The sequence below is a fragment of the Anopheles arabiensis genome, chromosome 3, assembly GCF_016920715.1.
Source record: "Anopheles arabiensis isolate DONGOLA chromosome 3, AaraD3, whole genome shotgun sequence".
NCBI classification, from domain to species: domain Eukaryota; kingdom Metazoa; phylum Arthropoda; class Insecta; order Diptera; family Culicidae; genus Anopheles; species Anopheles arabiensis.
The window spans coordinates 83,331,317-83,354,804 of NC_053518.1; the positions used below are offsets into that span (position 1 = coordinate 83,331,317).

Sequence of the window (23,488 nt, forward strand, 5' to 3'; positions counted from 1 at the left end):
CGGACGGGGTCACGAGGTTAATGCGATAAGCGAAGCGGCATGTTTTGGGTAGCGTATGTAGTTCCCCGATAAGAATGGATCGAAAAGGTTACACACGATGGAGGCTTGAGTGCAAAGCAGTTTTACTCGATTATTAGAAGCTAATTGAAAACGATGGACCTTGAAGATGGTTAAATAAAAGATGGTTTGATTTTTTTTATTCTAAGAAAATAATCTTACACGTGTCACCAAGTTATCACCATGTTTTGCTGTTACTCCTTTTGCACTTTATTTTGCTATTACGCATTACCCTTTACCAGCGCATCAAATTGGACGTATGCTTGGTAATAGATATCAAGCAGAGTGGCGCAGTGGAAGCGTGCTGGGCCCATAACCCAGAGGTCCGTAGATCGAAACTACGCTCTGCTAAGCCTGAGAGAAGAACACAAATTAGTATTTTTGTACAGGAGGTGAAGTAGTAATACACATGGTAAACAATTTACATATAACATAGATAAAATACGATTGTTTCAGTAACTGAGTATACAAAGTAAGTTTTTGGCGTTTCTTATTTGCATACTCACATGTATTGTATGATTAATTATGAAGATTTTTCGTATATTGAAACTATTTCATAATATTATCGTTTACTGAATGCGTTATGTTTGCATCAGTTTCCTTTAAATTTTGTAGAAACGTTTTATTTACTTTAAATTTTTTTAGTTTAATTTTTTTGCACCATTTTATATTTGTTAAATAATTTAAATAGATTTTCAACATTTACATTTGTTGATTTCCTTTCTGTGACATTTTTAAAATAATATGTCCTATTTTATAAATCTACTATAATCTGTTTAATCATTGCCACTTATTATAAATTAACCTTTCCAAACCAAGCATTAATTCCCGTTTGTACATACACTCCTTTAAGCAAACAATTCCCTTGTTAAGAGAGCTTGTTACACCCTCTACGAAAGCCTTAAAATAATAATAAAAATAAAAGTCAATTCTGAGCAGCATCCCTTGATTGAATGATTTTCCCAGAACGTTCCAGGTGTATGTTGTCATTTTAATTTATTTTCCCCTTCTTTTGCTAACCAAGCAAACGTCACAATCGTCGTCTCTACCGGCATTTCCTAACGGAAGGAATAGCCGAAGAACTAAAAACACCTGGAATCCTATCGCTTCTATCATCGCCGAAGCCAGTGGGAGTGTTTCGTGTTATCCCTTTGACTAACAATGTCCAGAGAAACGCGGGCTGAGATATAGTGGGATAATGGAATGATCGGTCAATTGCTTATTTGCCTTATGTCCTTTCAATTTCAATCCCTGTTCGTCCTTTAACTCAAGCTTTTGTCACAAAAAAACGGAGCAAAACGATGGGCGACTTGTTGTGTCCTTTTGGTTTGGTTCTTTTCAAAATTATCACATTATGGTTATTCACGGTTACGAGCAGACGATGCAGACGGCGACGTGATTCACCTGGACCTTGACTACCTGCTCCCTGTTGGGTTTGGAGTCAAAATATTTTGATGAATTCCATAACGGGCAAGGACACACGCTGTACGAGGACGTTCCCACCACTACCAATCAATCATTTTACCTTTTTTTCCGCTGGGACTGTCTAGGGGTGCGCACGACAAGCTACAACCACAACACAACAACAGCGTTAAAAGGGCTCGTCTCTCTGCACGCCGTGCTCTTTCGCCCGGTGTGTATAAAAATGGTAATACACGAACGTTCAATTTTTAACTTTCCACCTTTTGCTCGAGCTTACTGGGTAAAGCATGGAAATATGGCAAAAACACACGCATACGAACACCTTTTTTGTCTCTTTTTTCCTTTTCGTCCTCCCCCATTGACCCGTTTTACTCACAGACTGCCTCATGAGCAACTCTTTTTCGATCGGTCGAGAAGGCGGTCCAATCTCGACGTACGCTGCGATGCCTGCACTGATGTGCTCATCCTTTCCACTCGAAGCGGTCTAATGGGTGGTGTTGCCAATGGAAACAAGCGAGGTCAAGCAAGCGCGCGAACGCATCAATCGCCCGGTGCGGTGCGGTTTGTGCGTTGTTGCGAACAAAAGAATCATTAAGTGCTTTATTGAGATGAAAAGCAACGGCGCTCACGCTGTTTGGAGGCACGGACTGTTGTTCCGCGCAACGTTTTAAATGCATTCAATTAGGGAGGCAGCAGTTTGCCGAGTGTGAAAGGACCTGTCGATGACGAAGGCACGGACCGTGTGCGCTGGAGGTAAAAGGGCAGCTTTACAAATTAGATACCGGGAATGAGGTGTGGACCTCCCTCAGCCTCTCGCTGTCTTTCTCTCTCTCGGTCGGTGAGAAAATATCAGTAAAAGTAAAGGAAAGAAAAAAATAAGCACCACGCAGGCGAACTGTTTTGATGAAGCCGCCCAGCCTTTGTTGATGGGGTCAGATGTCAAAAAAGTGCACATTTGTGATGCGACGGCGTCGGAAAGGGGTCGGCACAGATTTGGGGAAGCTTCAGCGCTAGCTAGGCTGGCTTTAAGGAAGGAAATGGAGAGCGTAGAAACGACTTGCACGAGCAAATATAATAAATGATTCCGAAAGGTGACAGGTGATGCTGCTCGAATGTGAGTGGATAAGGAAGAACCGGTAACGTTACTAATTGTTTAGAATGTTGCTGCGCATAGGAGAGTAGAGTAAGCTGTTTACAGGGTTTAGTCTTGCATTACATATGTTACGTGGTGTGATATTACTTGTTATCTTTGGTTCAAGCTTTAAATAATGAAAAAACATAGGCTTGATTGAAAGTCCAGTACTTGTGAATTGGTAATTAGGATCAACACGTTTGAACGAATTTTTCGTGTAATATAACATTGAAAATTTAGATTTATCAATGTTAGTTGTCTAAAAAACTCTTGGAATTAGGAAGAAATAGTGTTTACGATGCCAATTTTTGACAGATAATTATTGTTATGAGCACTATGAGACATCCTCAGATGTTAAGGAATCTCAAACGGATTTCGACGAGCAATAAGATCCGATTTCAAGAAAAAAAAAAACATTCCATTACCGCCATATACTGAAGTTTTGCTGTATCTCCTACACTTTAAAGGTACTATACTTGCAAGTTGTTCTTGGAGAGTGCTTCTGATGACTTTTCATACATACAGCCTAACAGTTCCATGAGAGATCATAATCATGGGGTCCATATTCTTGGGATTTCTTCACCTAAATACTCCTGACTATTGGAATATGTAGATGTTGTTGAAGATTCTAACATTATGACGAAAAATTAATGATTTCAAACAGGAGTGGAAGAACTCCTAACGATTGCTTATTTGTGATTGTTTTGGTAGCTGATCACAAACTGAATAAAGAGTAAAGTATTTGTTAATATCAGTAACTCTTGCTATCAGTATTCTTCTGGGACATCTTTTGTAGGACATCAATACAAATTATTCGCTTTTGAATGGGTTTAATGCGCGAGAATTCAATCACTATCAAGATCTGCTTTGTTCGAGTTGATGTGAGTGTCGTTTTGTTAATTTAGAATCTTTCAAATTACTTACAGTACATTCAACACTTGCCATTGGGATTTCTCTAGCATCTTCAAACTCCTCTAGATATGTCTGCCTATCTGAAACTACTGATGCTGTAACTTGAAGCTTACCAAGATCTGCGAAATACCGGCGAAAGTATAAATTACCACATTTTCCACCAGCGTCAAGCAAAGGATGAGGTAAATGATGGAGTATCGGAAATCGGAAAACATATGCCACTGTACACCGTATAAAGCTCCGTGTGTATGTGCGTAGATTGTCTTCGCAAAGCTAAAGCCGTAATGGACTCCCCGCGGAGGGAACCCCAAGAGTCACCGAGAGTGTGGTCGATGAAGTCAAACCAATGCGCAACATATTTCATTTTCCACTCGAACTGCCGTCTGTTTATCGCCTTTCGGCTTTTCCCTATCCACCGGTGCAGGGAATCCTTTTGCTAGCATATTCCAGACTATAGGTTTGTGTGTGTCTGTGAGCGAGAGCGTTTGTACATTAAGTTGTGGTGATCGCTCATGAACTCCCAAGTCCATCCCGCACTTTCTCCTGCTCCCCGTCTTTGCGTCTGATGATTTGTGTGATAAATGTGTGCATATTAAAGTGTATCAAATTCAAATATGTCTCCCTTCGTCCGCGTGTGTTGCCTGGAGAGCCACGACTGGCAATGCTTAAAACGACGCTCCCCAGGCATCAGGCGCCCGGTGCGACCCACCAACTAGGAAGGTAGTGTTGAAAGATGTACGTGTGTTTGTGTGTCTTCTTCGCATCTTTGCACTGGAATTCCGACGACATCTTGGGTTCGCACGTGTAACGTCCCGGTATCGTAATCCTTTACATCGAGCGGAACTGAAAGCGGAAGCCTATGCTATCATCACCATGGGAACGCAATGCTTCTTCTGTCACTCTTTCTTGCGACCCTTTGTTTCGAATCGCGTAGCCCGAGTGTAAGCGGTGCGCCCGCAAAAACCGGAACCACCAACACTGACAGAGTTCGCCAAACGCTTCCCCCCGAAACACACACACACACACTTCTGGCAACCCGTTGACAAAGACGTTTCTCAGCTGGCACAAAAAAAAACCCTACCCACCCGAGCAAGTGCATGTCCGGGAGTATATTACTTCGGAGGAGTATATCCTTTCTGCTTCCCGGGACTGCGCAGTGGGCAGGCAAATTCCGACTGAAGGGCACCGCAGGGAAGTGAACCGTAAGCGGGCAGGGTTAAAATATGGGAAATTTATGATCTTGCAAAAATGATTATACGCTAGAAAACAGCAGGTAAGCTCAGTACAGGATCGTTTTGAGGGTGCTGGCTGCCACACCATGGGTGGTTTCCTTGCCAGGATCCAACACCAGACCTGGCTCGCTTAAGACGCACGTCCGCAAGCGGGACGCACACAACTGTTGGGGAACTGTCGTCGCATCTTCTTCCAGGGATTTGCCCGATGACGTCGCATGCATAATACCTCAGGTCCCGGGTCCGATGACATCTTCCTCTGGAGGAACCTAGGAGCGAGCTAGCGAGAGCCATAAATAAGCAACTGCGAGGTTTAGCGCAAGACCAAAACCTCTTGTAATGGCAACAAAAAAAGAATGGGAAGAACAGTGTCAGCGTCTCGGTGAAAGTTGCGTCTAGCTGACAGATGCAATGCAAACCTAACGCTGCCGGGCAGCTTTCTTTTCTTGCAGTTTTAGGATTTGATAAACGACAGCGCCTTACAGAGCAAGAAGTTGCAACGCAATGGTTCAATGCCATACAGGTACAGAGGAAGCCACCGCTAGAACGGTTTAATCGAGCGAGGTTTGGTTCGTTTTCGCCCCGAAAGGTGAAAAACGATGACATCTCAATGGGTTTGAGTGTGTGTGTGTGTCTGTGTGTGCGAGTGAATGGTCTTCTTCCATTCACTTGCAAATCCTATCAGGCAGCCGTATGCAGTAAATAGTAAACATTTTCGGTGTGCTTAATTGAGTGCATTGTCTTATTGTGAAGAGGGAATGATGCTGTCGAGCTGCTGTCAGAAGCTTTCGTTCGTTTGTGAGGCGACTGAAATGGTGTGTCTAGTTTGCATTAGCTTTAAAGCTTGGAGATACGAGGTGACAAGTTGTGACGTAAATTAATCGAATTGGTCCCACTTGTTTCGTCCATGCATAATAAGTCAAAGGAGACTTTCAGAAGTTGTTTGGTTAGTAATAAAGCATTCTTTAGCTTACTTTGATTGAAGATTTGTAAAATCTTTTGTATAATTGGTCCTTTAAAGTAGACATTTATGGCAATGTACTTGCAGTGTCTTCTTAAAACATGATTCGTATAGTGTTTATTAGTTTTCTCCTTGGAAGCATAATTGATAAAAACTTTCAAATGAAACATGTTATTATGATCGTATCTATTAGCTTATAAGTTTTAAACACGAGAGCTTTTGTACACCAAAACCATGGAAATTGAAACGAATTCTCGATCATTAATCAACATGTATAATCAACCTTGAAGGTTTATGACAAATCATACATGAAAGATTCTATCTGCTAATTGCCAACAAAAATAAATCGCATACACATTTACTTCAATCTTCAAAGTTGTGTTTCTTCTACTTCCTGATTATCTCTGCTCTATAACCGTTGTAATAATTGATCAAAGCTTGATTGAATTCTTTCGATAATACTTTAATAACCAGATGTATCAACATGGATCATTCAGTATTAAGCTTAAACAATTTATTCATTATGCACCATTAGGCAATTTAACATGAATTTTGCAATGCTACGACAGATGTAACCTAGAGGTAAACCCGGTATTCGGGTTGAGGTCTTTCCCAAGTTCATTTGTACATGTTTAAATGATGTGTTTCGTTGCGCATCTTCGAAGACCCATAATCTAATTAAGGGTATAACGACACAAAAGGTTAAACTCGTGGACAAACAATTCCATTTCGGCTCATCGGACAAATTGAAGTGGAAAGGACAAGATTAGGTTTACTTTACTTTTTTTTTAACTCCTACATAGTAGCATGTTTTTCAACCCTCCTAAAACAAGCTTAAACAAGTGCAAAAAAATCCTTCCTACCTTTCCCTTTTTTTTGCTCAATTAATCATTACAACCTTTCTCGTCGTGTAAAAAGTCAAGAAACAGTATGTTCCAAAAAGTAGATTTGACTGCTCATTACAATCATCTTCACTTACAGCAGACAATCTGTTATCGCACACCCTTGCTTAACGTCGTCATAATGATGATTGGATTTTTCATCCCTTCAGTGGTTTGAGCTGCTCGCTGGCGAATGTATTGCAAAGTGTATCTTAGCTACACTGGAACTGGATGATAAAAAATGGCTAACGACATGGCTAGGGCAAAGCAAATAACAAACGAGGCAGCTCTTTGACATTCAGAATATTTTTTTAAAGGCATCACTGAAACCCTTACTTAAGAGCACATCTACAACAGGCTCGTTTTGCTATACATTTCAAAGTTGTCTGTTAATTTTTTGTTACTCTCAAATTGGAAAAAACAAGAACATACAACGCAAAAGGCACGGAGCTGCGGTAAATTCTTGGCCTCGAATCTTTTAGATCATTAATTTCCCCGTTGACTGACTGTCGGAGTTGATTTTCCGGATTCGGAAATTTCGGTGACCGTACCGTGCTCCCGTTCCGGTCGGCCGGAAAGGAAGTGAAAATGTGTCGTATTCCCAGCACAAAACGTGCCAGCCAGGTGTAGGCGTCGATTCTGGCTGGGTGGAGCAGAACGCTTCGTCCTTCACTTTGTGCCGCCTGAAACGGAGACACGTCAAGGAGAGGACTATTTTTTTACGATTATCCTCAAGCTTGCCGGTATCTAAAGCTTACCGTGTCGTCAATTTCTTCTTGAAGATAATGCCAGCAAATAGATGACGCAAGACAAGGTGTGTCCGCTGGCGGGTTGGAACACGTTGGAAAGCTTGAATGATGATTTAAACAACAGAGCGTGACGTGCTGAATGAATGATCAAAGAATAAAAAAAAACAACGAAAACCAACGAAATGAAAATAAACGTGGAAAATCTTGATGGCAGAAAATGATGGAAGGATTTTCAAGGTTTCTTATGTTTTAAGTCTTTCGTCTCTTTTTGTGTCTTCAATTAGGGATTCGTTTCATGGTAAGCACGTGCCTTATTTAGCAGTGGTTTCTTTTTTGTGACTTTCTTTGCGTATCATTTTGCTGATCCGTGATTAGTCCATAAGCAAATGAGCAGTTCTAAGAGAGAAGATGAAATCGACCAAACCATTCATAGATTTTGTATTTTGCGTTTTACATTTTGTTTTTGAATAATTTCTTTTTTCTATCCTTTTGTCCTTATTCTTTCATGTACTTTTGCTTTTTATCAATCTGTTAGTTATATTGTTATGTTTTTGTATATTTTTTATTATGTTTCAATCGATAACCTTAGTTTCTTTTTTGTTGTTGAATTATTGCGATTTAACAAGACGTTTATTTTAACAGTTTGTTGTCAACATGTTTTTAATTTTGTTTTCTTCTGTCCAGTTTTGTTATGTTCACCCTTTTGTATATTTTATCCCTTTTCCTTGTTGGTTTCTACCAGATGCTTTTCCCGTATTCTCCTTTTATCTTATTTATTTTTACTAAAATCCGCAATTTTAAACAAATTTTTCATTTTACCTATACGAAAAATATGATTTACACATCTGGCACTTCATTTATCATCTTTAAAAAAAACAAACAAGCAAAGTGTTTTTTCACCATCCCCTTTAATGTAAAATCACAGTGAAAAAAAAGAAACAACATTTTAGCTTCTGCAATAATCCAATCGTTCACGCGGTAATTTACGGTGATCATTTCTTTGACACAACACTCAACCTCCTCGACACTCCACCCCCCTTGCTTTCTGTGGTGGATGATTGGGCTTAATTTTGATTGATCACCCGTTGGTATGTCACCTTTCCTAGCACGTTCCAGTAACGCTCCGTGTAGTGCAGTAGCAAAGGGGGAAATAGAAAAGAATGGAATGGACCCATAATTACCGTTCTAAGACGAATTTTCCCGTGTTTGCTTTTTTGTACCCGTCGTTTCTAGACCTAGACCTAGACATTTCTTATCGGTGGTGGCACGTAATTTTCGGCAAAAGGTGAAAGTGAAAATTGACGATAAGTGTGAGGAGCGAAGAAAAGGCCATGTCGCTTTGGGAACAATTTTGTGCTGTGATTTTTTCCTGCCCTAGCAAACGAAACATCCCACAGTCTCTAATGCTTCTGCAAAGGGGCAGCTAGTGGAAGCTATTTTCTACTACATCGGGTGCCATTATTTATTCTTAATGGACCATTAATGGGAGGGGATTGGATGCGAACGTCAAAATATTGTTAGTTGACAGTGAAACTATAATTCCCAATTGGGAAGGTTGGGTGACAGCAGCAGCGTATGGATAATTGCCTGCGTAGTGAAGAATTCTCTTTTGGTATTGGCGTTGCTTGGGGGACACACAGTTGGGAACAGCTGGTCGAATGAATGAGTGGGCTAGGACCGCTTTTTTTTGGGGAAACTGCTAACTCATGCCACTGCCGAGGGAAGTTATTATTACTTTTTTGGAGCTTAACAGCAACAAGATCGCCCCAAAGGTGATAAGCACGGAAGGTGCCAGAAATTGAAATAATTGGTTCCAGAAAAATGGGTGACACTTGAATGAGTCCCTGAGTCAAATTAAAGCTTCCCTAACATATTGATCGAAGTGGCTGCGTTCGGCGAGCCATGTCTGAATACAACAGCGGCAAGATAAATGGCCGATGTGCCGTTGCCACCATCACCACCATGTGCCCATCTTTCCAGTTCGACGTCACAAGAATAAAACAGAACATACACGCTTTGATGAACGATGGCAGACCGTTGCCGTTGTCAGTGTGTGCAGGCTGTCCACAGAAATGCGATGCAGAAAATTGCATTGCCTAATGATTGGCTTCAGGCTCCGGAGAGGGTGCGAAAGGGAAAAATAAACACGATCGAAGGTTGAGCCTGCAAGTTGACTTTTTTATGTTCCAATGAATGGGAACCGGAATGGAATGCCTCAATGTACGGCTCAAATTGTAGGGCCCCGCTTTGCCAGGGCATGTGTGGGCACAGTAAATAAAACCGGCCCAGAGGTGGAAGATAAATTTAAACATAGCAAATTATATTAAATGACGCCACATACAAAGGGCGACGACGAAAGCGGATAAGGTGACAAAGGGAGATGAGGTCGCGCTTTCATTCGCTGTCCTTTTCCCGACAGGGCGACAGGGCGACAAGGTTGGGTTGGAGCGTTTGGATGGATATAATTTTCCCGCTCCCCACATTATAATGCCGACTCCCCGTTCCGGCATCCTAGGAGAGATTGAGGATACGAGGAACCGTGTGAAGGTTACTGGTGCTCTTCTTTATGTTGCCAGGACCCGTTGTCACACGCATGGAGACACCACGGGAAGGGTGACGAAGTCATTTTGTTCCGTTAAAGCTTGTCTCCCAAAACAGCGATCAGCGATCGCGAGTAAACAAAATAAGCGGAGCATCAGATAATGGTGGGCTAGTGAAGGGAGGACACACTGAAGTTGCTCAGTCATGCCGTCTAACAAACGCTTTTGAATGGTGGCGCAATGGGACCGAGCAGAGTTGTCATAAAATTATGATCATACGCGTACAATGGAAAGTGAAAATAGAAGAGAAAGTAGTAGAAAATTATCCCAACTTTGAGGAGACATAACTGTTCGAGACGGAGACACTTGAGTTAATTGTTTCGTGGTTTTGGTTTGGTGACGATCGTTAACGATCGTAGCATAATTTCTGTTACTCCTGTAATTTCAGGAAAATTTAACATAATTGCAATTTTGTCAAATTTTTTAGCTCGCATCTCACATCGATCACACGGTTTGATTTTTTTCCCTCTGCCATCACACATATGTCGAAAGATTTCTTCTCCACGGGAATGCTCGACCCGAGGACGTCTCCGGGGCGTCTCCAACAGCTGAGATGATTTGTTAAATTTAATTTTATGCCTGACGCGGCCTTCTTCATCAACTGAGACGCACAGGCAAGCAAGGGATGTTGGATTGGTCCATCAAGCACAGCCACTCTCACGCACTCCTCCCACCCAACGATGACTAAACACAATCCTCCCCGCAATCGAGCAGCAGGTAAATCTTGCATCGAAAATCGATTATCGACAGGTATTGAATAATTGCTTTTAATTATGTGCACACGGCTGGCAGATTTTTCCTCCCAGCTCGCAGCATCATCACAGCGCTCCCGGTCGGAACATTCCATCCCTCGGCGAGCGTGTGACAGCTCGGCCTGGGAAGGCGCACTGAATGCAGCGATTGCTGCGGTTGTTTTACAGGCACGGCCATTGAATTGTCACATCCCATCCTGCGGTGACTCTCTTCGCGGTGGCTTTCAGGTGGACAAATGAGCGATTATCTGCCAGTCAGCGGGTGTGGATTGGATATGTGTGTCGTCGGACCAATAGGCCGCATCGGAATTTTCCAAACCAAAGGGTATTGGAGATGGGTTGAGATTGAGTAATTTCCTGTCGCCGCGTTTAATCGATCACCGATCACGGTCTATTTTACCGGCTGCAACATCCGTGTCCGTGTGTGACGGAATGTAAATGCTTAGCAAAGCTGCCCGATGAGGCGTAAATAACGATAGCCATAAAAAGCGGGTACGGCGGCGGTTGCTGTCGAATGGTGCAGTCGCACTAATGAAGCCGAAATTCGAGGCTGAGGGCAGGGCAGCGTGTTAATACAACCGTAACAGAAAAAGATGCGTCACAGAGGATCGAATTGTCGGTGGAAGAAATAAAACGATAAAATGTTCATTTCACTGGGAAAGGATTTTTCCCCCCTATCCGCTGATTGCACGATTACAAGATCGATTTATTAGCACCAGACGCTTGACGAACGATTGTCAGTCGAATCACAACTTTATGAATGTGTGATACCCGTCTGCCTTTAGATTCTTATTTTAATCCCATCGCCGAAACACATGTTCTCCCAGTTTCAACGTTTTTTTTCTGCTTTAATTGTACCGATTTGATTTTGTATTTCAACGAGAAAAAGCAAAAAAGACAGCGCCAGATGCACCAGATTTAAGGCTTCTATTCGCTGCGGACAACTAGCAGCGTTACCAAGAATTTTATTGTACTCCACAAATGAGCTTTATTGCGTTGGTTGCGTTTTAGGCTCCTTTTCCTCAGGTTAGGGAGAAAGGTTCAAATGTTTCCTCATGCACGGAGCGTAGCTAAATTATTCCTTTGCCCAGTGAGAAAGTTATGGATGAATTTTAACAATGACTGGCTGTTAGAGATGAAGAATAAAAACCTGAAGTAAAATATAACGATTTTTGTTGACATTTTTATACAAACGCCTTTTTCCTTAGACTTGAGAGACCTAGAACTACATTTATTCCAAAACCTTTCTTTCGATCGGTAGCTTAGGGTTTCTCTTGAAAGAAACATTAGTATGTTAATGACTGAACACTAAAATTTATATTTTTTCATGAACAAACAAATGAATGCAAAAACAATATATTTCTACAACTTCAGCGCTTCTTTATATTATTTACTTTATTTTTGGTATTTTTTTTCTAATAGGTCATTACTATTTCAGAACTCAAAAAGCACTTTCCATGTGCTCCAGTTTTACTTCGAATCATACACTCGCGGGACGTTCTCTTACCGAACCCTGCGCGTTTGCAATAAGATTCTTGAAGGTGGCTACCCGCCCAATATGACGGGCTAGTGCAGAGTCTGCTTTGTAGTTATGTTTGCTCATTCCCCCTCAAACGGCAATTCCAATAAGCAGCAGAACATGATGGTGCTACTAGTTAAAAGAACCCTCATCACCATCATCATCATCTTCTACAGCACCACCATCATCATTCCACGAGCGTCCACAACGGTGTTTGGTAACGAAAAGGCAACACACCTTGTCCAATTTTCAGGTGCATTAAGTTCGGATAAAAATTCCAATCATTAGCAAAACAAATCGATTGCTTGCTCGCTGCCCGTCTTGGTGTGTATTTTCACTGCAAAGGTGCTCCCTGGCATAAGCAGCAAGTGTGAAGAAATGGATTCTCTACCTCTACCTTTGCCTCTTCCTCTCTTGGAAAAACGAAAACTTTCCACCATCCATTATGAGCTAGAACGGATCGGGGCACGTACATTTGGGATTCCTTAAGACACATCGTACCCCAAAATCTGTTCTCCAATGAAATGAACCCCTAAACACCGCAGGACGTCTTCCCTAGCGTCGTCCGAGCGAGCGAGCAGAGTCAAAACATGTTGAAACAAACAGCACGTTTAAAGCGGAAACCCCATCGATGCGTTTATTAAGACAGCCTCACACGGACTGGGTTTGGGTATGACCACACGTCGCGCGCCGGTTTGGGACATCTCGCCGAGCTGATCTCGCCATTGCCATTGCCCGGGACCGAAAAAGGTTCGCTTTGGAAAAGTGGCAGTTGAAGCGTCTCTCGGGGGCATATTTCGCAGCTCAGTACGCTCTTTGCTGTGTCGAGCTGCCAACATACAGCTAACCGTGTCTCGATGTATGCCTAACGCGTGTGTGTACACACACACACACACATGAAAACGTCCACCAAACCCACCCACGGTGCTGTTCAGGCAACAAGATAAATGGCTTGAGGAAAAGCTGCCACAGTTGGCAGATTCTTTTTATGACTTAATAGCGGGAGCCCCCATTTGAGCTGCGTGTGCCGTCGTGTTGGTTTCCAAAATTTAGATTCCGGAGTAGATGCCTCTCCGGAGACTGCTGTGCAACAGGAGAGATTCTGGGTCAAAATGGAGCAAAGAAAAGCAAGATATGTGTATGCGAATGTGTGTGTGTGTAGTGTGTCTGTGTGTGTGTGTTGAACCATAAAAGAAACTCCGAAAGAGGCATTTCTGTACTAAACTGTTTCAAAAGGCACTTGGAAGTTTGGAAGGATCAGAAGATTTATATGACGATAATTTTGAACGGCGGCTCTTGCTGGGGCTACTACGAAGCAGCTACTAACTCTTGTCCGAAAGCTGTTGGACAGTCTTCCGTTTTCTTTGAAGCGTACGCGTCCTCGATTCCACTAAAGCGGACACTTGGGATTTGTTTTATGGATCCCTTGGCCCGGGTGACTTGTTGCTGGTAGGCAGTATATGCGCAAAAAATGATGGAAAATATTCAATGAAGAGGTTACTTGATGTTAGACATTATCTCTCGCGCCTTGATGGAATGTGTGCCTCAATTCAAAATATTTCGTTGACTTGTCAAAAAAAAAAAAGCAAACTACCCTACCCTAGAATGCAATGTTAGGTTGTTGGAGCAAAAAAAGGACAAAGCACGAAAGCCTGCAATACGTGCTCTAGAACCTATCAAGCATAGAAGATTAATAAAGCACTCTGCCCGCCGGGCAACCGACAACGGTCGAAGGGACGTTTCTACATCCATTCCTAGGATACCGGTGAAGAAGAAAAAAATATACGCAAACGATCCTTCCACACGCCCGGTCACGCATCATGAGTCCTTTGCAAACGGTGCGGATGAGAATCCGTTGTAATTTTAATTAAATTTTATTGAACCGACCACCGACCCGGGTAGATTGGTTCCCTCTTTTTTTGGTGTTCTCACACGGGCCCACGGGAATGATGGCTGCCAGGGGTTATAGTGGCAAAATTCATAATTTTTTAATCACCACTCAACCCAACAGAGCCTGATGTGATGGAACAAAAACATCCCTCGCTCTACCGTGTTGCGGTGGAAGTTCTGACCTTTGCTTTTTTTATAGCAGCAAGGATTAGACTCTACCGACAAGCTTCCTATGCACCCGTCGGATGGATCATCTGAAAGGGGTTTTTCATCTATGTTTCCACTTCCACAAAAAAAAAACTACAGCCTCTTTTATATCCTCAGAAAGCATACGGATGTGCAATTTACCGTAGCGAGTAGGTATTCATTATCAGATTTAAGTTATTATAAATGATCCTGATGTAGCTTTGAGCTAAACTTTATCCCGAACAGGCCTCTTTACTCAAAAGCAATAAAGATATACCTTTGTAGATGAATTGCTTTAGATTTAAGCGTTTCTTCTGCGTTTAACGTGTGTCACGTTCTACGGGGAACGCTTATCGTGCTGCCAAAAAAATCGGTTCCGGTGATTAGTGACGTACGTTTTACAGCAAAACTTTTTTCTTAAATGATAAGCACAAGGTGAGCTCTAATTCCGTGCAGTGTGATTTGTTGTTTCGTGTAATCGCTTGCTGTTCCAAAAAAAAGCTTCCAACGATTGAAAGGCCGCTAAAAGTGGTAAAGTGTCTTTTCGCGATGGTTTCAGGCGGTTTTGGCAATGAATTTTGCTTTTAAGTGTACTTTGTTATCACTTTTGCTGGAAGGAGGCGTTCAAGAAGCGGAAGCAGGGCTTCCATTGAAAGTTAGTAGAAGTATCCAGAATCTGTGTTATTAATTCGGATACTTTGGACGTTTAGTTTAAGAACTGGTTACTGTTTCCAGGGATGAGATGATCAGGAAGATGAATCGTTGAATTAAGTGCATCTTTAATCAAAAATTCTTCAAAACTTGATTGAAACTTATAACATAACAGCTTATAACGATATAACAAATACATTATTTTAAATGAAATTATATCAAATTAATACATTACCTAAGAATTGTAGCAAAACTGCTCTTGTACCCATCAAACCCTTTCTGTTTTTTGTTCTTCCAACCAAATGCTCCACTTAATCACCGAAATTCCACCGCAACACGCAAACCCTCCCACAACGGCCCAATGCCTGATTAATCTCGCACACCCGCTGCCTTGCGGGTGCAGATCTTCCAAAAACAATCCTCCTACAGCTGACTTCTACAGAAGGCACACACCTCCACCCGCAGGCCACAGTCGCACGAATCTCATCACAGGTTGGCTGCAGGGGCTGGCGCGTTCTATCTTGCCCGATTATTAAAAAGTTACCTATTAACCGAAGATGGTGTTCGTGACGTGACGGAATTACGTTGAAATCTAAACCCCATCATTTACCCCGGGCCAAGAAGTCTGACACAAGCGTGGTTTGTGTGCCGATTGCCGAATTGAAACATTCGGGCCTGTAATGAATATCCCAAAAACCTCCTCCTACCCATTCCAATCTTTGCTGGATTTTGATCGTGCCGACCAGATAAACTCAGAGCTCCGAGTCACATGTGCGAGTGTGTGTGACTGATATACGTTCTCTTCATCTACCAGTGAAAGGGACTTGAATATCTTGCGATCCCAAAAACCTGCAAATCGCCGCTAGGAATTGGTGTGCAGCGGGTGAAAATAATAATTAATTTGGATTCATTTAGATTATAATTAGTAAGGAAAACAAGGCCCCGGAGAACCTGGACCAGGACTTTTTGTGTTGTGTTGTGTCCAACAACGGGAATGTTTGACTTGTCGATCACGTTTGATCGTAGGGGAGTGTAGCTTTTGTTCCATTTCGCCTGCTTGCTGTGGTGACTTCTGCCTGGGCCGAGATGAAGAAGAGGTCAACTGGCCAAGGCTTTTTTTATCTTTCTCCTTCCTTGAATGAGAGAAGCGCTCCATAATCCGTCTTGATCCGAACGGCCGTAAAGCGTCTGCAAAGGTTTGAGCCTCAAGCAACCTCAGCCCCACGCTGAAAACCGTAGGCAATTAAACGAAGATATTATGCTTAATCATACTTTTAACAATTTGTTATCTCTTTACCTTCCCGCAAGCCGGGAGGGAAGGTGTACCGAAACCACTTCATATCCCACCTGATACCGCGCAGCTCCTGCTTCCTCGTGTCACCGTGGAACCGGGATGGCTTCTCCCGAGCAAGTGCTGGAAAATTGCTGATAGATCTGCGTCATCTTCATCGTCATCGAGGTTGGGATGAAGAAAAGAGAAGAACCTACAGGTAAGCTCCGCGCCGGCTCTGTCTTTCATCTCTTGCACACACCACAACAACAACAAAAATAAACCGAAACCCACCGCGACCACCTGAAGGCCTCCAGCTTCGAGCCAAAGGTTCGCCCTGGCCCAGAGGCTACCCCCTTGTTCGGCCTTTTATCTTCTGATTAATTAAAGTATGCCGATCAATTTGTTATACAAGCAATTTCGTAGCCTAATCGCTTCGGTGGTGATGGTGGAGATGATAGAACAAGCAAGGAAGAGAAAAAAGCCAACGGCCCCCAACCGATCGATTCGGTTCAAACGGTTGTGTCCAAGCAAGTAGACATAGCAATCTAGCCTTGTGGCTACACCGCTCCGCTGGAATATTGTCTTTTGCTTGCTTTAATTCACGTTCAATGAGGTTGTGTATTTTGCCCGCTCGCTTGCCTTCGATCCATTTTTCTTTAGCAGTGTATACACACAAAAAAAGCTAGACATCTTTCACATGTTTCCCGCGATCGTAGAACGTCATCAAGCGGGAAGGCGGGTGGGAAGCAATGATGCGATCATAAAATGTGATCGGCCGTGACGACTTCACTAGACGCTGATGCGTGATGTGACAGAGCTGGCGGTGAGAAATAAAAGCTTAATGCATTTTTTGATAAATTTATAGTTTCGGCTAGAATAACGGAAAACGCATAAAACGTTGCTCTGGAAGTTTGGCTTTGGCTCGTATTAATTATTGATTTTATTTCGCCCAAGACGGGTACTGTTCGAACCATTTTAATTGGGTCATGATTTATAAGCCTCATTATGTAGTTTTTATGTATTCGTTAATCTAAAAAAAACAGGATCACCGATAAAACCAATAATGTGTGTGGTAAACTTTTTTTTAACAGTTTCTTCTCATACAAATTGTCAAAATGCAAAGTGTCAAAGCGAACTTATTACTTTCTAGTTTAACCAGAAGCATCTTAAATTTCAATGTATTTTTCTTTGGTTAACACAAATAACACAAATAAAGGGCATAGGCACTCAAAATAAGAAAATAAACAGAAAAAATAAACGAATCATTTTACATAAAGAAACAGTACAAAATTTTAATTATTTCTGAAATGTATTTATTTCTTTTTATTTTTTCTGTATTGGTTTTCTTTGTTTTGTGTTGCTTATTTTTATTTGAAATTTGGTATTTTCTATTGTTGTTTTAATTTTTTTTGTTTCTTATATTTATTTTGTATTTTGTATTTTACTTTTGTATGTTTGCATTTTTGCATTATTGATAGAATTCTATTTAAGCAACTTTTTATTATTTTATTCCCGTTCTTTTTGGTGACCGTTTGCTATGTTTTACATTTTTTGATTAGCTCCCATATGTTGAATTAATTGCAAAAGGGTAAGAGCGCTTCGTTCGATTACTGCCGCAGGTGCAGCACGTGAGACTGACCGTGCCGGTAGGGATTACTGCTAGCGTTTGCATTCCTTTTTCCTCTGACTTGGTTGTGTTGTTTTGTTTTTCATTTTCACTCCACCCGCTTTCAAGAGGTTGCCTTTCTACCTGACTTTACACCAAAAATTCCTTCTCCAAAAGTGAGCCAGGACACCATTACCGGTTCCATCATAAAAATTCGTCCGCACACGTTTTGGCCACAAATCTGCGCTGCGTGCCAATGCCATGGCTTTTGATGTCTTTTGCTGTTTCTTTACGCCTTAGACTGCGGGAAAAATGCGCCCTATGGAGCAACCGCGAAGAAAAGGTAATAAACAGCTTTTCAATTTTGCGCCACACCGGCCACACTCACTCACAATGCTATCCTGCTGACCAGGAAATTCAGAAGCACCTTCACCAAACGTCCTTGTCGTACTTCGCTGCCGGGGAAAGCCTTGAGCCCAGGGCATCACGTCGGACGTCTAATCCATTTCTCATGGTAAATGTCACGATTGTAAAAATCAACGTGAAGCGTGGCTTTTTCGAGAGTTTCGTTGGAGTTTTTATAACCGAAACACACCGCTGCTGCTTAACGGCTGCATTAAGATGACAGTGAGCAGGACTTTGCTTGCTTTTAGGCGCTCGGCCCTACCTTCTAGCCAAAGGGACAGCAAGACATATTATAATTGATTTGGCGGATACGCATCATGATGCCGCACATTTGGCTCTTTACAAGAGTGATAGCATTTTTAGGATGAATAAAAACTGTTCTTTTTAAATAACCTTAAATGGAGCAAACAAAAAAAAAAAAACAAAAGTTAGGAGCAAAATTTAAACAGTCAAACACTCCCGCATAGTCCCTGGTGCTGGTGGGTTAATCCCAAATACACCTCAGCTTGAGGCGGCTTATACCGCGCATAAGCGCAAAAAGGGATTAAGGATGAAAAATTATATTAAGAAATTCCATCCATCCCGGGCTTTATGCGTGTGTTTTTGCGTGAGCACTAAACAAACAAATTAGATGCGACATTCAACTCTGTCCCTTTTGGGGAAGGAGTCACTAGAAAAGTCACCTTCTTTTTTGTGTGACACTTCCCTCTCAGCAGAGCACTTCACGTGCTTCCCTGCTTTAGCCGCTAATCGACAGCTTTGGCGATGAATTCAATTAAATTCCTGGGACAGATGAGGCTGGCATCAAATCTCCTCTCGAAGATTCTGAGTGTTTTTTTTTTGTTTCTTTGTTTACAGTGTGTGCATTTTTTGCAAGGACATTTGATCCTAATTTAATGCGGGAAGGATTAGAGGATTTTGGCGTCGACCGGAAATGTGCCCTTTTGTTTTCTTATCATGCAGCCCGCACGGAAGCTTAAACTGAGTGAACGAATTTTATGCCCGATTCTGTGATTGACGATCAAAAGTCAGGAAAAGGGAGAATCATTAATTATTCAATTCCGGGTTTCATTTCTCAAGATTACGATTAGCAACGAAAGTCCAGCCGGTGTGCTGCAGGAACTCTAGAACAAACTCATTAATGGAATGTATTTGTCACTGTCATAGAATTCGTGCTTTCTATTTACAATTGCTATCCGAAACGGTTGCTGTGAGTGTGAAATTTCAAACACAACTCAACTTACAGTCGAAACAATACAGAGTGGTACCATAAATAGTAGTACAATAAAACATGAATGAGGCATCTGTATCCTTCTGTACCGTTCTTTGTACGCTTCATTTGCACATCCTCAAAACATCATAAAACACCGGGAAGTAGCTATTGCTTCGATTCTGTTTTACGGTTCGGTGTAAGCAGCAACCGAACAGCGTGAACTGTGTTTGGACATCTTTATCTGGTAGAATAGAGAAATCTGTAGCCAAAATGGTTCCCTCCAAGGTCATGTACGGTAGCTTTGAGCATCTTGGGCGAGTTTGAATTTCTACCCGGAGGTACGATCGCAGCTTGCAATTAAGTTGTAAAAATGAGAGGAAGCTAAACCAATTTCAAACTTCAAATAAGAAGATTAAGTAAGGATTTCAAAAAAAAAATGTTGAAATAACCTTTTAATTGAAAGCAAAGTTGCCAAAAGCTGATAATAACTAAGCAAAAATGCATTTTAATCCATAACTCAAACCGTTGTCGGAAGATGTAATATGTAAGTCAAACAAACACATTAATAAAGATATAAAAAACGAGCTAATGTATAAAAAAAACATTAAAAAAAAAATAAAAAATATAATTTTTGAAAAACGTTGCAAAAAATGAAAAACACACGATACAGATACACGTGTCTTGAATTAAGCAATGAATATGCGTTAGTGCATAAACAAATATTCAAAGAGAGAAAATTAAAATTAAACTAATGAACCTATAAATTATTCAATACAACATGTAAATTCGATCAAATGATGTGAAAAATAATCAATCGAACTATTCACAATAAGCTTTTAAAATAAGTATTCTACTTTATCATTAAATGTTAATTGTATTGTTACCTATTGTATTAATAACTATATAATACCTAAAAAGCCCTCTTAAGAAAGTCTTATTATGAAAAACGATATTAGAACATTTTTTTATATTTTTGATAATAAGACGGGTACTTTTGGGCTATTAGTTAGAGGCCCTAATTATAGGTTAAAAGCGTTGAAGACAAACAATAAATGATTAAAGACAAAAGATAATATTCAATGCGGCAATGATATGACTGAGTGACTTCTTAAATGCTTAAGAATAGATTCATTTGCTTCAAGTAAGGGGTACATGTTAAAAAATTAAGGCTTATCAGGTGAATGTCCATCTTCCCTAACAGCAAATAATAGTGTTTTCATCATCATCATTTTGTTTGTCTGAATTGGTGCCAAAATTCAGTTCTCCAAACAGCCAATTGTCGAGCGAAACCCAAAAAGAAAACGCTTCAACAAACACAGATGCCGAAATATGATAACTTATGCTACGGATCACATTCAAGCTGTTGAGCATTTGTTGCAGAAACTCGAAGGAAGGTAGCCAAGCACCTTCTCAAGTGACCTTCGAATGTCACCCAAAAAAAAAAACCCTCAAAAGAAGAAGGTAAAGGGGTGCACTGCAGCCGACTTAACCCATTAAAACGAGCCAAGAAGCTCGAGATACACATACACACACGCCCGGTTACCGATAAATTATCATTAGAGCAGCTGCCCGGGCCAATGGATCATACAGTCGAGGACCGAAGGGCGTCCTCCCTGCGAAACGAAGCTGCAGCACAAAACTGTCACAACCGTTTTACGTTTCGCTCCATCCGTGGTCGGCCGTGGCGGCAAAGTAAAAAAGGAAGCGTGCATTTATTTACGGCAGAAAGCGAGAAAGAGTGAAGGTGAGCCGTGCACCTTGCCGTGCTGTTCGTTTCAATGTTTCAATGTGGCCGAACGGCGAGATCAGTGTCGTTCATATTTATATAAAATATTGAAAGATTCTCTTCGATTTTACCATCCTTTACCCTTCGATTCTATCCCGACTTTCCATCTAACCGTCGTCGACCGACGATTGGAAAGAAAATAACGAGCAAATGATCTTATGATGTATTTTATTGCTTACTTTTCGATTCTCGATTCTTGAGCCTGCACCACAAAAAAAGCCTTTCCTATCAGGCTCGCTCTCCAGGCAAGCAAACCCCGAGAGGCGTGTGATGAACCGTCGTCAACCCACGCTGGCTCGCGGTACGGCCCTATGGCAGCCTCCGGAAACTTCTTGCACACATCGGGATTATAAGTGACAACCAGGCGGGCAGCACAATGCCGTCGCACGGCCCGGCGGGACACTGGCTGGCCCGGGCTGTACATAATATTGTTGTTTATGGGTGTCGGCTCACTTCACCTTCCGTCAGCTTAGCCCGTGCAGTGGGAAGTCCAGCAATGCGCGGATGCTGCAAAGGCAGCAAAGAAAGTAAGACAGAAAACTATCGTCCCCGTTCGTTCGTATCCTTTTCAGAGAGTTCAGGGGGTGGAGAAAAAGGATTTCTATTTTATACGAAACAGAAGAACTGTCCCAGCCTACCAGAAAAAAAGTTCCCACCCATCCCTTCTCAGACACGACTTCTGACTGCCATTCGATATCGAAATTAATAACCGTCGAGAGAAAAGTGCTTACTTTTACATCCGCCTAATAGCACTCGGAAAAAAGAGAAAGAGAGCTTCAAATACACACTACATTGTGTACAAATTTATGACAATATTTGTTTTACTTTGCTCGTGTGAAAAAAAAAAAAAAGACAAGACACAGAACACTAAAGCAGTGGTTCCGGTGATTGTCAAGCAGCAAACTTTCGGCTTTTGGTGGATCGGTGTGATGGAAGCAACACTTCCGTCGCTGCAGAATGCTGCAAAGCTGACGGTAAGTGCTGCCGGCGGATGGTGTTAATAAAATGCACTACTTGATGATAAGATTTTAATCGGTGCTGTTGTGGGGTGAGGGGTGATAAAAATTGGACTTTTCTTTCTGGGCCAGGCAGATTACTGCTTTGTTGGAGGACGGAAGGCGTACAATAATGTGACGTCTTAATAAATGGAATTTAGTTGCTCAGAAGTGTTGATTTTTTTTTGTAGATCTCGATTTTTTTCCCATTTCACTTGGGAGTTTAATCACTTGATTTATAAGAACATATTTTTGAATTCTGTTCTTGCTTACTTTATCAGCTTTTACTTATTTGTGTGTGTGTGTTTCTGTCTTTCTTTTGTGCAGAATCATTTGTTTGACATTGCTCTTTTCATGGATGGAGGTATAAGCTTAGGTTTTACTTAGCTCTGTTCACCTTTTTGTTTTTCTTCAAGAGTATACACGTATAGATATTGCTTTTTAAATTAATTTACAACCCTTGTTTTTAGTTCAGCTGCCTGTTTTATAGTTGGAAAGAATTATCATTAATTGATGAGAAAAATTAGAACAAAAAAAGAGAAAGATTTTTTAAATAAGAAAACAGAAAAAATAAACATTTAACCATCAATCTAAACAATCAGCATGTATCAATTAATTAGTTTAAAATACATACGAATAGTTCAGTCATTTTTGCAACAATTTTACAAAAATAAAATAAAAATAATTATTAATAAACAATACTAATTATACTTAAAATGATATAAATTAAATAAATCTTCATAATAAGAAACAAAAAAGCAATAATAAATAAAATAAATATAAATCTTCTTCTATTTGGTGACACGTTTCACGCAGACTCGGCCAATTACAGTTTTCGAGATTTATTCAGTACCACGCAGCCGGATGGTCATGTTCTTGGTACCGGTAGTCTGTCCATTCTGGGCTTGAACTCATAATTAAAGCTATTCGAGTAGACGACTGTACCACAGGACCGCCCCTATTAATAAAATTTTAATTGTCATTAATACAATGCTTACGATTACAATAGAGACTAGCAAGTACATATTTGTTTCGTTTCAAATTATTTTGTTTTCGAAATACTGTTAAACTTTAATGAACTCAGCGCAAATTGTTAAGATAAAACAAATTGGTTTTTATTTAGCATACTTTCAAAAAGCTGGTTTTCTTGTACGTTTACTGTCTTTGTAACAATCTGTCTTTGCATACGAAGAATTGTAGCTTTTTCCATCCCAAACACAATGTTACCATTCTTCCTATTGTGTAATAGACTCTCGGCACATTTCC

At 41.1% G+C, this 23,488-nt stretch overlaps 1 non-coding gene across 1 annotated transcript; it reads left to right on the top strand.

The window, feature by feature from the left end:
• The first annotated feature begins 336 nt into the window (after window positions 1-336).
• Window positions 337-408, top strand: Trnam-cau. The gene has a single exon. It is a non-coding gene; the product is annotated as a tRNA-Met (tRNA).
• The last annotated feature ends 23,080 nt before the right edge of the window (window positions 409-23,488 follow it).